This window comes from Monodon monoceros, unplaced genomic scaffold, assembly GCF_005190385.1.
Source record: "Monodon monoceros isolate NGI ecotype Baffin Bay Population unplaced genomic scaffold, NGI_Narwhal_1 Super_Scaffold_18, whole genome shotgun sequence".
Taxonomy (NCBI): Eukaryota; Metazoa; Chordata; class Mammalia; order Artiodactyla; family Monodontidae; genus Monodon; species Monodon monoceros.
In genome coordinates this window covers 92,056,663-92,070,679 of record NW_021703774.1, presented here as the reverse complement: position 1 = coordinate 92,070,679, position 14,017 = coordinate 92,056,663, and positions in this window count along the sequence as shown.

Below are 14,017 nucleotides of genomic sequence, written 5' to 3'. Positions count from 1 at the left end.
AGGCCTGTGCATCCCCACTGTCACCCTCCATCTCCTGGCCTATTTAGATTCTAAATGTTACTCTCTGGTGTTTAGATACAACATCTATTTATTATTTATTGCCCATCCTCTCCAGTTCCCACCAGAGCATGAATAAATTCCATGAGGGCAGGGACTTTGTTTCATTCATTACTATATTCCCAGGGCCTAGATCAGGGCCTGGCTCATAGTACATATTATGGGCTGAATTATGTCCCTCAAAATTCATATGTTGAAGTCAAAACCCCCAAGTGCCTCAAAATGTGGCCATATTTGGAGATAGGGATTTTAAAGAGGTAATTAAGTTAAAATGAGGTCATTAGAGTGGGCCTTAATCCAATATGACTGGTATCCTTGTAAGAAGAGGAAATTTAGACATGGACACGTACAGAGGGGAGATGATGTGAAGACAGAGGGAGGAGACTGCCATGCATAAGCCAAGGGGAGAGGCCTGGACCATATCCCTAATTCAGAGCCCTCGGAAGGAACTAACTCTACTAATACCTTGATGTCAGACTTGCAGCCTCCAGAACTCTGAAAAAATAAATTTCTGTTGTTTAAGCCACCCAGTCTACGGTACTTTGTTAACAGTAGTTCTAGCAAACTAATAAAGCACACATGCTTAATAAGTATCTGTTAAGGTAAATAAATGGTATGGAACATTTTTGTAAGGACAAAAGGTAGTGACATTGTTGAACACTTATCCAAAAAAGGAACACAGATGATGATTTCTCAATGGAAACCTGAAGTTGGCATGGAAACAAGATATTGACTTGATGGGAAGGTAAGGATGGTCCAGCCTCTGCATATCTGCTGGGAGGGCTAATCTGACAAAAACAGAGCAGCCAGTACATTGATGTCTTGGAAGTAATTTTATCTCTCAGAAGTCTGAGAATACGATGCATTTGGACTTCAGGCTTACCTATCACCAACAAAGAAGAGAACATATGGGTACATAATGGTGACCTGAATGTTAAAGGAAGTGACTCTGTCGTCTTGGGGTTTGATGGTCAAGGATATTGGTTATTATCAGACATATACACTGGACTTGGGGAAATCACACTTAAAACTGTGAAGGGAAAAGATAGGTATTAGTTTCATCATCAAAAACGCCAACTGGGAAGAAACATGGGAGGGTCTAAAAAACATCAGTCTGACGTTGCTTTTACACCTGACTTCAGTGAGGATGTACTGAGGAGCTCAGATAAAAGATCCACAGGCAGCATATTCATAAAACACGGAGGGAGGGACGCAGGGCTAAGAGTGAATAGGAGAATGGCATAAATCAATACGACCAGTGTTGGGAAACCTGCAGACAAGAATGCACCAAGACTCCTCAAAATGCTAAGGACAGCAACATGTCAATTTTGATTTAACATGTTAGAGACACAAAAACAAGGAATGTTTCTTTTTTTTTTTTTTTTTTTCAGGTGGAACACTGGGGATTTTAATAGAACAAGACTCTCACGGTCCCTGCTATCAGGAAACTTACATTCTTTTAAGAACAAAAGTTATACATATGCATGGTTTAAAGAAATAACAAGTATTATAAGGTTTTCTATGAAAACAGAAGGCAGTCCACTACCTTTTCCCCCATTTCCACTTTCGCAGAGGCATCTATTTTGAACTCTTTTAGCTGACTATATTATAGATTTATCTCCAAAAAACAAGGAATGTTCCTGACAAAGAGAAAGCAAAACTGCTCAGGTCCTATTTTATTTTCATATCTGTCACCCAGAATAATAATTTCAAAATTGGAAAGTCTAAACAAGTAATTTAAAAAAGGAATTCCAATCCACACTAGGTCGGGATAGCAAATGAAAAATTAATTGTTTTTAATGAGATCAAACCCCAGACCTGGATGAATAATGTCCCTGAGCCTTGAGAAGATGTGCAGGTGGGATGCCAAAAAGTCATCATTCATTTTTGAGGAATAATGGCAGCTAACAACATGAAGACATTTAGAGATACACAATGTGTTAATTTTCCAAAAGAGAGAAGATAATTTCTAAAAATTATGCATGATTGAGCTGCCATTGATTTTTATCAAACAGAATATTAAGCAGATGGTTTATAAACACTGAAAAAAGAAAGCAGTAGTCACTAGTTGGCATCCATCGTTGCTATTTGAAGTCCCATGCATTTTCATGACATCCATGTCACTAAAAGGAATTCATGCCAAATCAAGCTCATTGTGTTTTGGGAAAAATTACCAGTTGGTGGATGAGGGGAGCGTCTGAGACACACTTGATCTTGATTTTATTAAGGTATTTGTGTCTAAGGAAACCCATTTTTCAAAATTTTATTTATTTTATTTTTATTATTTATTTTTTGGCTGTGTTGGGTCTTCGTTGCTGTGTGGGCTTTTTCTAGTTGCGGCGAGCTGGGGCTACTCTTTGTTGCCGTGAGCAGGCTTCTCACTGTGGTGGCTTCTCTTGTTGTGGAGCACAGGCTCTAGGCTTATGGGCTCTAGAGCACAGGCTCAGTAGTTGTGGCACACAGGCTTAGTTGCTCTGCGGCATGTGGGAAGCTGGACCAGGGCTTGAACCCGTGTCCCCTGCATGGCAGGCGGATTCTTAACCACTGTACCACCAGAGAAGTCCGAATGAAACCCATTTTTAACTGCCTACCGGTAAGTCATTCCCTATTCCACAGCATGACCTGAGAACTTACAATCTTCCTCCACAGAAGCTGTTCTTCTTTATGTCCTATTGGGGGACCACTGAGCCACCAGTCTTCTAAGATGGAGTCCTCTTAGTTAATCCTTGATGCTTTGCTTCTTTCCACTGGATTATTGTGACAATATCACCTTTCTCTCACGGCTCTGGCTCTGGACCATACTCTATGCTGCTGCCAGAGTTCTCTAAATGCAGATGTGATTGTGCTTAGAACTTTGCCGATTTTTTGACATCCACAGGATAAAGTCCCAGCACCTACAGAAAACACTTCACGGTTTGCTCCTGGCTTTCTTAGCAAAGCAATGACCTTCCAAAGCACTGAATACAACCTATAATTTTGCTACACTGAACTTTTTGTTATTCTTATTTCAACGCACTCTACTTTTAATTCCTTGCCCTTACAATGCGATCCTTTCTGTTTACTATGTCTGATTTCCTTTTTTGTCTGGCAAACTGCCACTCATATTTCAAAGCCAGGCCAGTGTCACCTGCTTGAAGTCGTTTCTGACACTTCAGGCAGAGGTAGCCATTTCCTTTTTCATGTTCCCACAACAGCTTGTTCATGTTTTGATTACTGAACTTATCAGATGGGTTAGAAGTTATTTCTTTACTCCTCTCCTTCTACTAGCCATTCACCTAGATCTTCGAGAGCTGATCTTGGCCAGATACATTTTTCCTCTTTCCTTCTGTCATGTACATGGTACATACACATACTGAGTTAATGTTGAAAAGCAAGACAAAACAAAACAAAAAGGATGAATGATTCTTTTGGCAAGATGGAGTCGTTTGGATTCATAGTTAGCTGAAGAGTGATATCCAAAGGGTATGGCTTAGTGGATGACTGAGACCATGCTACCTGAATTCCTTCATGTTCTCTCTTCCTCAAGGCTTCTATTTATCTTCATTCATTCTTTCCAACAATCTTCGCAAATCAGAGTATAAAGTATCCCGCTTCCTTTCCACCATTAACCCTTGTACCTGCTCTTTCAGTCTGTATTCTTCCATTTCATTTTGGGAACTTACATATTGACTTAATGTTTTCCATTCTTTCCTCCCTGTCCCACTCCCCAATTCCCGTGCTAATCATTCACAAGTCAAACAGGAAAATGACTTCTGTCAGTGCTAAGGTGATGACAGAGAGCACTGCAACAAAACTGAAGGTCAAGAAGGGGACAAATACTAGGAAAATCACATAAGAAAAACCAGTGAGGGCTTCCCTGGTGGCGCAGTGGTTGAGAGTCTGCCTGTCGATGCAGGGGACGCGGGTTCGTGCCCCGGTCCGGGAAGATCCCACATGCCGTGGAGTGGCTGGGCCCGTGAGCCATGGCCGCTGAGCCTGCGTGTCCGGAGCCTGTGCTCCGCGGTGGGAGAGGCCACAACAGTGAGAGGCCCTCGTACCGCAAAAAAATATGGGCTGTGCGTTATTATTATTTCTACTGTTGTTGTTGTTATTATTGAGGTATTTAGGGAGAAACTTCCATCCCTATTCCACCTTGGGACACCCTTCTTTTCATTATGAAGCACTAAAAAAGGAGATAGAAGAGAATGGCTGTATTTTCATAACCCACCCCAGAGGCTGAACACATTTGCAAGGTTGAAGCGTAAGCTTAATATTTCTGTTGGGGGAAAATACAGCAACTTTGAAATAGGAGGACAAGAGAGAGTTCTGAGGAGAAACAAAGAGTTAAAAAAGGCCAAGGGAGCAGCTGGGAGAAGAAAGGGTGCTGTGTGGACAGAAAGGAGGAAGAGGTCCCAGAGCTGGAGCAGCCAGTGTAGACCAAGGACTCCTAGAAGTCCTGGTTTGATGCTCTGATCTTTCACACTGCAATGACATACACTAGCTGGATTAGGGGCACAACACCCAAGGCCAAACTTTTAAAAATTTGTTTTAATGTGGTAAAATATATATAACTTAATCTTTGTCATTTTAACCATTTTTATGCGTACAATTCAGTAACATTGATCACATTTACGATGTTATGCGATCATCACCACTATCTATTTCTAAAACCTTTTCATCACCCCAAACAGAACCTCTGTAACCGTTAAGCAATGACTCCCTACTTCCCTTCCAGTCTCTGGTAACCTCCAATCTCCTTTCTGTTTTTATGAATCTGCCTATGCTAGGGACTTCATATAAGTGAATAATATATTTGTCCTCTTTTCTTTGGCTAATTTCACTTAATATAATGTTTTCAAGGCTCATCACATTATAGCCTATGTTGGAACTTCCTTTTTTTAAGTCTGAATGATATCCCACCATATGGATATACCACATTTTGTTTATCCATTTATCTGCTGACCAATGGCCAACTTTTTAATTCCCCCAGAGTCTGTATTTTATTACTGGAATCTTTGAGGAAAAAGCTATTTGAACCTTTTGAATGAAACTATGTGTGTAAATCTTAGTAAAGGGAGATGGGAACACAAGACGCTCTCCCCTGTCCCCTGCCCTGTTTCAGTGGTGGGTGATGGGTGGTAGGGTGACAATCCACTTACCAAGGTCACCTGACCAGAGAGTCACACTTAGATTGACTCCTGTCTTCCCTCCCTTCTTTTCTAACAGGCACCTCCTGCTACCCAAAGCTGAGGAGCTTGTTGCCTGGGTGTCTCTCAACCTGTATCCCTGTCCAGGCCCCTGTTTCCACATGCTAAGTCATTCAGCTGAACTAACTGATTTACATCTCACATCACCCTGACAGAGGGTAAGTCTCATGCTCAGGATGATGTAGCTCCTAAAAGGGAGAGCCACGCCTCAGGAACTTGCTGGATCTGGAGGCTGAGCCCTGCCCCCTAGGGGATCTCTTCAGCCTCCCTTCACATTCTCCTCCGTTCTCTTTGCCAACCACCCTCCCTTCAGCCTCCTTATCCTGTTTTCTGTGATTCCAGCTCTTCCCTCTTTCCACAAACTTCTTGAAAGCATAGTCAGTTCTTGCTGCCTACACATTTTCAGTATTCACCCCTCTCTTCATTCCCCTGAATTTGCTTTCTGCCCCATCTACTTTCTTAAACAGCTCTTGGAAGTCACTAATAAAAGCAGCCACTCATCTGATGACATTTTTTTTGATCTCCATCTTTCTCATTCTGTCTAGAGCATGAGACACCATTTAAACCAAACCTTGGGAATTTTTTCCTTCTCTGTTATCTGTATGTCCCAGGCCTTACCAAGCTATTATCACAAAAATTACCTTTTTTTTTTTTGCGGTACGCGGGCCTCTCACTGTTGTGGCCTCTCCCGTTGCGGAGCACAGGCTCCGGACGCGCAGGCTCAGCGGCCATGGCTCACGGGCCCAGCCGCTCCGCGGCATGTGGGATCTTCCCGGACCGGGGCACGAACCCGTGTCCCCTGTATCGGCAGGCGGACTCTCAACCACTGCACCACAAGGGAAGCCCAAAATTATCTTTTATATTCAAATGATCATGGCTCCCCTGAAGGAAGTCTAGTATTTCACTGAGTTTTCTTTCTCAACGTCTTTGGACATTTCCAGGGAAGTCTTTGACGTTTCACAAATTTTACTCTGATTGTCACAGGTCACGTTAAGGGACCAAACCCAAATGACTCTACTGTACCATTTTTCCAGCACGTCCTTCTTGTCATTTCAGATTGGGCTGTCCTAGGTCACTCCTGTTCTCCACATCCTATTTTCTTGTCTCACTGCCACACTCAACTGCCAGTGACCTCAGTCAGATCCCAGTCTCCTGGGCACTGATGTCCTCTGCTGTTGACCCCCTCATTTTCTTACTTAGCCTTGGGAAAGAGACTCTCCCTTCCCTTAACTGCACCCTCTCTAAAACATGGAACTGATCCTTAAATTATTGCTAAAAATGACTCATCTTGTGGCCTAAATGCAGGTCTAAGCCTGACCTCAGAAACCCTCACTGGGCTGACACCGCAGGAATTCCTTGCCTCTTAATAAGGGCTCCTCCAGAGATTCACACCTTCCTTCCTCTCTTTTATTTATTTATTAAAACACTTCATCTTCCTCCTTTTCTAACGTTTTTGCTTTCCATTCTCTAAAAGAGAGGTTCTTTCCCAGCTTCTTTTAGTTCTATCTCAATACTTCGAGTATAACCTCTGTGTAGCTCATGAAATATACTTAGTGACCTCCTGCCTGAACTCCAGATACATAGTCCTAGGAATTCACTTGAAATCTCCACCCAAACATCTCATAGTCACCTTCAATGCAATACTATTGACAGCTACTCCTTTCAGGTATAGACAGCTGTGGCAGAAATCATTTATTTTGGGGCTTTCAAAACTATGTTGCAGGAAAAAAATTATATATATATATATGAAAATTTACCTCTAAATGCAAACCAATGGGAATCCCTCTCCCTCCAGCATGCTTCATACTCTTAATTGATCCCGGGGCTGGAGCTTTTACACCGTGGCCGTGCACATGGCTGGGCACCCTAGGTGCAGGCTCTGACTGCTGTCCCTTGCTGGCTTGCACTTTCTGCTTTTGTCCACAACTCCCAGGGACTGTGGACCTTAAAGCTGCAGGCACTATCCCCGAAAGTGTTCTGGCAGAGATGGGATAGCTGTAGTCAAGATTACTGTAGAGAGAATGTTTGCATTGAGTGGAAGGTTTTCACTAAATCACCTTTAGCATCCTTACCAGCTCTAAGTATCGGTGATTTTATAGGATACAATCTTTAATGTTTTCCTATATGGCTATATTCCCTTGATTTAGCTGAAAGTCTTTGTCACTTATATATATGTTCCAGGCTGATGTTAAATTTTCTTTATGGATTTGTTTGAAATAAATGGGTCATCACTTGCAGCTTGGACAGTTTTTGGCTTACATGTATTATCCTGTCTTCGCTATTTATTTTGGCAGAGAAAAACTCCTGATTAGCACTCTGGCCGAAACTTGGTTTTCTCGCATACTATTCTCTCTCCTCCATAGAAATAGCATTTCAACTGGATACATAGCAGCCTCTCTGACCTCCCAGCCTCCTTGGAGCTGGGTGTAACTGAGAAACTTCCATGTGTCCTTAGGGAGATACGGCTTACCCTCCTTCTTTGCTTTCCCCTTTCTCTGATGGCTGCAATGCAGATACGGTGGCAAGGCATCTTGGGCTATAGAGCAAATGCAATACTCTAGGGATGGATAAGTGACAACCTAGAAGGAGCCTGGGTGCCCACGTGAGCAGCTTCTACCGTATGAGCCCAGTTTGTGAAAGGAAAAACTTCAACCTTGTTTAAGCCACTATTATTGTCTTCATCTTATTAATCAATTAAAATCATATCCTAAAAAGTAGAACAGTTTGGTCTTTTTTTTCATAATCCTACAGTTAAAACCTTATCTCCTGTATATCATGCTGGTAATTGCTATTTAGATATGTAAACAAATAGAGCTATATATTGAAAGTAGATTAGTTTGATGGGCCCTGGAGTCTGAACAAAGATTACATAATGAAGGAGCCTGGCATGTGGACAAGGAGAGAAGAAAAAGGAGCAAGCATTTATTGAGCATCTACTATACAGTGAGTACCATGTCAGGTGCTTTGCATAAGACACCTCATTTAATCCCTGACTTAAGTATCGTTATCCCCATTTTGTATCTGAGGAAACTGAGACTTAGCAGGAATGTTTGGCTACTAACCAGTAAGGATAGAACTTGAGTTTAGCGGCAGATCTGATCTTAAAGTCTTGTCTTCTCCTCTGTGCTGGGGGAAGAGGTGGTGTGAGAATTATGGATGTGATAGAAATCTGGAGTGGGACCATCACGGGTCCTATTTATATGAGGGTCTCTTGGGGAAAATGGTACAAATGACTTTTGACTCAAGGGTGGACCTTAGGATGCTGTACTCCCTCCAGCAGGAAACAGGAAACTTGCTTTAAGTTAGGAGATTCAAGGCACTGAACTCTGTCCTTAGGTTCTGGTTCATGTTTTATGGAGAGGGGGCACTTTTTCATGTAATGCAGCCTATTGAGGTTCAAGTATTCTCAAACAGTTTCTTATCCAGGTCCTTGGAAGAGGGGACAATAAAAACGGAAAGAAAGGGCTGAATCTGGGAGTTTAATGCGGAGCAATATTCACCATAAATCCAGACTGAGGGAGAACACGTCCAGCAACTCTGAGGACTCTACTGGGAGCTTCCTTTTCAACCCGTGGGCAGGGGAAAAGCTGTCGGGGAACAGTGTCACCATGTGGTAGAGGAAAGAATAGCAACAGCTAAGGGTGGGGTTGGGGGGAAGGCAAGCAGGAGTGGACCTCAGTTTGCCTGAGACATTGGGAACTGCTGGGGAGAGGAGGTGACCTGGAGGTGAAAGTAAGGTGGACACAGGCTCATTTTTCCAGTACAGTACTGAAGAGGGGTCAGTGTAGCCTTGGAGGGTAAGGATTACGTTGGGTTTGTTACTTTAGCCTTTAGTTATTTCCAAATCTGTGGAAGCTGGGGACGATATAAATTAGAAGCAAATTCTTTAGACAACCAAGAAAATTTGAATTGTTTCTCCTTGAATGAGACATACCGACCATAACCAACGTTCCCCAGTGACTCAGGAAGTTTAGGAGAGCTCTGCCTTGAGTTAGGGGAGTAGAGAGGGCAGAGGTAAGGAAGGAAACCAGCAGTGGAGTAGGGGGTTCCAGGGGGTACCAGACAGTGCAGGCTCAGCAGGAGCACCATCGCAGTGGTAGCCACGGCCTGGGTTACAGCCTTCAGCTCTAGGAAATTCTCTAGATTGGAGGGAGAGATTAAGAAATTGTTTTTCACTGAGTATACTGAGAGTGTCTAGGAGAAGACTGGAGCCATAATGGTGTCATGGGATGATTTGGGCCTTTAACCCCCATAATCTCCATGAACCACCCATTCTTTGATAAGGACAGTTAAAAGAATGTTATGTATCATATATACATCTTAAGAAAAATTTGCTATTTAAAAAAACTGATGTGGGACATATAATGCAACCCCAAACTGTGTACTTTCCATGCAAAAGTAGCTTCAAGGTCAGTCCTTTAGCTATCTTTTTAAGTAGATTGCTACCACTGAACACCTTCTTTTTTGCCTCTCGTTGTTATGGCCTCTCCTGTTGCGGAGCACAGGCTCCGGACGCACAGGCTCAGCGGCCATGGCTCACGGGCCCAGCTGCTCCGCGGCATGTGGGATCTTCCCGGACCGGGGCACGAACCCGTGTCCCCTGCATCAGCAGGCAGACTCTCAACCACTGCGCCACCAGGGAAGCCCAACCACTGAACACCTTCTGTATGAAAATTCAGAAGCTGTCAGGAAGATCTACATGTGATTCTGGAAGAGGAGTTATTTCAATAGTGAATGAAAAGATAAATAACCTTAGAGACAATTTCAGGGGTTTCCTGGCTACAGGCCCTTCTTGATTTGGCCTCAGGTTGGCGTCCCAAAGATCTGGGGACCTGCCTGGGTAGAGGCTGTAAAAGGACAGTTCCTCCTGAGTCCCTCCTTAAAAGGAAGGGAGCAGACCTGCCTGATGCCAAAATGCAGTGTAATCATAAGAGGAAACTGTCCAAATAGCAGCAAGAGAATCACAAGAATATAAGGAGATGGAGGGACTGAGGAAGAGAACGTCCATTTGGATCTTCCTCTGTGAGCTTTCCTAATTTCACAGCTGCATTGCCATTTGACCCCTACCGCAGTGCAAGCCAGCATCTTAAATTTCAAGGCTGGTTTAGTTCAGTGAAGGGCTTCCAGCAAGAGAGACTTTTAAGAGGAAAGAATAGCTCGAAATATCACTTAGGTTTTTCTGCAGGTAACCCTTGCTGGCATTTATTAGAGGATAAGTTAATTATGTGTCATTTTCTAGGCAGAAAAAAAGTATTCAAGGCTGATGAAATTTTGCCAGTGAGACAGACAACCTTCTTCTGCCCAGCTAGATACCATCTCCTTTGAAAAAGAGTTTATGGTTTTCCCACAAGGGGGCTTTGAAAGTTAGGGAGGTACTTAAAGGTGCTATTTTCCTAAATAATAATGAAACATCCTGGAAACAGAAATGTTATTAAGACATCAGGGGCTTAGAACCCTAAGTTACTGGCAAGGTCTCAGTGCCCTAGTCATCGGGACATTCCAAGTTCTGGACATACTGGGAGTCTGAGTTTTGGAATTCGATTTCAAATTGTATTGATGATACAGAGACAGATGCATACTGTTCAAAGCTTAGTGCAAGAGGGGGATTCATTCACCCTCCAGCTACTTGGTTTAGGGACCAGTACTGTCCAATATATCTTGTACATGAAATTATATAATAGCTAATACTTACTGCATGTTTACTACGTGAAAAGAACTACCCTAACGCAAAGTCAGGTACATAAAGGCTGTATGACGTAGCTCATTGAAAAGCATGAAGTTGGCCCCAGGAGAACTGAGACTAGAGCATGGGTCTGTCTGACTCCAAAACCCATCACAACGCTCAGGTGGCAATCAAAAACATTTTCTGGGACTTCCCTGGTGGCGCAGTGGTTAACAATCCACCTGCCAATGCAGGGGACACGGGTTCGAGCCCTGGTCCGGGAAAACCCCACATGCTGCGGAGCAGCTAAGCCCGTGCACCACAACTACTGAGCCTGCTCTCTAGACTCCGCGAGCCACAACTAGAGAAAGCTCATGTGCAGCAACGAAGACCTAACACAGCCAAAAATAAATTTACAAAACGAACAAAAAACAGCAACAACAAAAAAACATTTTCTGTATCTCTTTTGCAGTCTCCTATCCATTTCTGTCTTTGTCCTCTCCTCAACAAGACTAGCATTATGCTAGAATCAAGAGAGAAAAAGCACTAATTTGTTTCTGAAGAAGCCCAGACACAGAACAAAATGAATAATAAGGGAATAGAGTTTAGATTAAAAAATGCTGGACAGAGGACACATACTGGGGACACCTGGGGGCCCATTTTGAACTTTGAAGGGGTGTTTCTGTGTGGCTTCTCTTGCTGCCCTGGCTGGTAAGCTTTCCGCGTTCTGTGACTTGACTGGGCATCTGATGAAGCTTGGGGTTCACGATGGAAATTAAGTCAAGAGCCTGGGGACACATGTTCCTTTTTGCCTTGAAGGAAGATAAACATGTCACTTAATAGACCAGAACGTATATATTGGATTCTTCAGAGGGTAAGCATATGGATGCTCCCCGCCCCCTCCCAATAGATCTTGTTTATCTAAAGCCTTGCTCGCAGTTGCCATTAATTGCAGGTGACAGCCTCTACCTTTCCCAGCCCTGCTGAAGGGCAGGTGCTGCAGCTCCTTAACCTGAAGTTTCTACTAGTCCAGGGCCTGGAGTCAGACCTGACCATGGAGCTGGACATCAAGAAGTGGTCTTGCTCTGGTGGGCTTGCTATCCCTGAAGGAGGTGGGGTGTATATGCATCTTCCAGACCTGAGGTTTCTTTCATCCTCCCCGAGCTGTGTGGCCTGTCTGTGGATTGCACCCCAGGGCTTTTCTCTAAAATCTAGCGTATCAACTGGAAACACCATTCCTCTACTTTTTCAGGCTCTGCACCATTCCACCCATCAGATCGAACCCCTTTGGTCTCTGAGTTTGATCTGAAGAATGACTTTGAGGTCTGTGATTTGGATGACTAACCACCTTTGCCTTGTGTGGTCAGCCCAGTAATTTGTTTAACTCTCCTTTGTGTCTTTCCTTGCCTCTCTTTCCTCTTTCCATTTATTGCCCCATTATGATAATTTTCAGACCAATCTTTTATTTCGAACTTGCAGGACTCAAACATCCATCGCGTATTTTTGAGAGAATCACTTCAGATGTGTCACACACTGTGCTAGGCGCTGAGGGATCAAAGATAAGCAAGTCACAGCTCCCCACAAAGACCTCACAGTCTAAGGGAGCAATTAGACTCCAAAATAGGTGATTGCAATATAATCTGGTAAACACACGGAGAGATGTATGTACAAACAGAAAACAAGGGTGGACGTAGATAACTCAGTAACCCGTACAACACAAGAAAGACTTTTGGGTATTAAAGGATGGGATGGAAATCATGTAAAGGAGACTCCAGGCAGAGAGCAAAGACTTGGAAGTAATAATAACACCGGTATGTAAGGAATCATAATATTTTTGTTATGCTGAAGAATAAAGATGGATCAGGGAATAGTGAACTTGAAAAGGTAGGCATGGGCCATGTCATGAAGAACTTCATAATTAGGGTGACCATATAATTTTTTAAAACCCAGGTTCTTGGGCTTCCCTGGTGGCGCAGTGGTTGAGAGTCCACCTGCCGATGCAGGGGACACGGGTTCGTGCCCCAGTCTGGGAAGATCCCACATGCCGCAGAGCGGCTGGGCCCGTGAGCCATGGCCGCTGAGCCTGCGCGTCCGGAGCCTGTGCTCCGCAACGGGAGAGGCCACAACAGTGAGAGGCCCGCGTACCGCAAAACAAACAAACAAACAAAAAACAGGTTCTTCTGAGAGTGAAAGAAGTCCCAATAATTATTCAAGGACAAAAATTGAAAATAAGGCTGTCTCAGAAAAACTGGGACACATTGTCACCTTACTTCTACAGCAGGTAAGGGATTTGGACTCTAGGCCATAGGTAATAGAGATTTTCTGAAGAGTGTTGAGTCGGTGGCTCCTTGGCATCTGAAGACCATCCTGTTTCTGGAGGCAGACGTTCTCCCCTACAGCTACCAGGCAGGTCTGGGTTAGGTGTGTGATCATGTTCTGCCAGATGGATGCTCCAGCCTGGGACTTTGAATCCTGAGAATGAAAAGAGATTGAGTCCACGAGTGTGGTGGTGAGCCGAGCTGTGGTTCTGACACAGGAAGTGGTGCCTAGAACAGAGTTCTGAGTAGATCATTTCCGTGCCCCCATCTTAGCTGTGCTTTGCTCACCTGATGCATGTCTGTTTTCTGCGCCGGGTTCCCTAGGCTGCATATTGATTCTCTGACCTCTCGGTCCTCCTTTCAGAACATTCTTTTTCTAATTAAGAAAGTCAAAGTTAATGTCTATTTTGTGTAACCAAGAACCTTTTTTTGTAAAGTGAAGTCACAGGCTCAGGCATCTTTGGGGTGGCTCACCCTGGCAGCTGTGCCCAGGATGAAAATGAGGGGGGCAAGTGAACGCACTGCCATCAGGGGGTGGGATGGTCCTTCTGCCATGTTCTGAGGAGAGCTGCTAAGGCTGCTCGCGATATGCTGAACAATCATCTTCCTCACCGAGCAAAGCAGAAAGAGAACAAGACCTCCCGTTAGCGTCCTTCTTGGAGCCTTGACTGACCACAGAGAATGACAATGGGGAGAGCTGACCCAAGCTGACCTCCACTGCTGCTGTCCAGCACTGACAGCACCAAGCAGGGAGTCTGACTGAGGACTGTGGGGACATTTGGCTTGAACTTTTC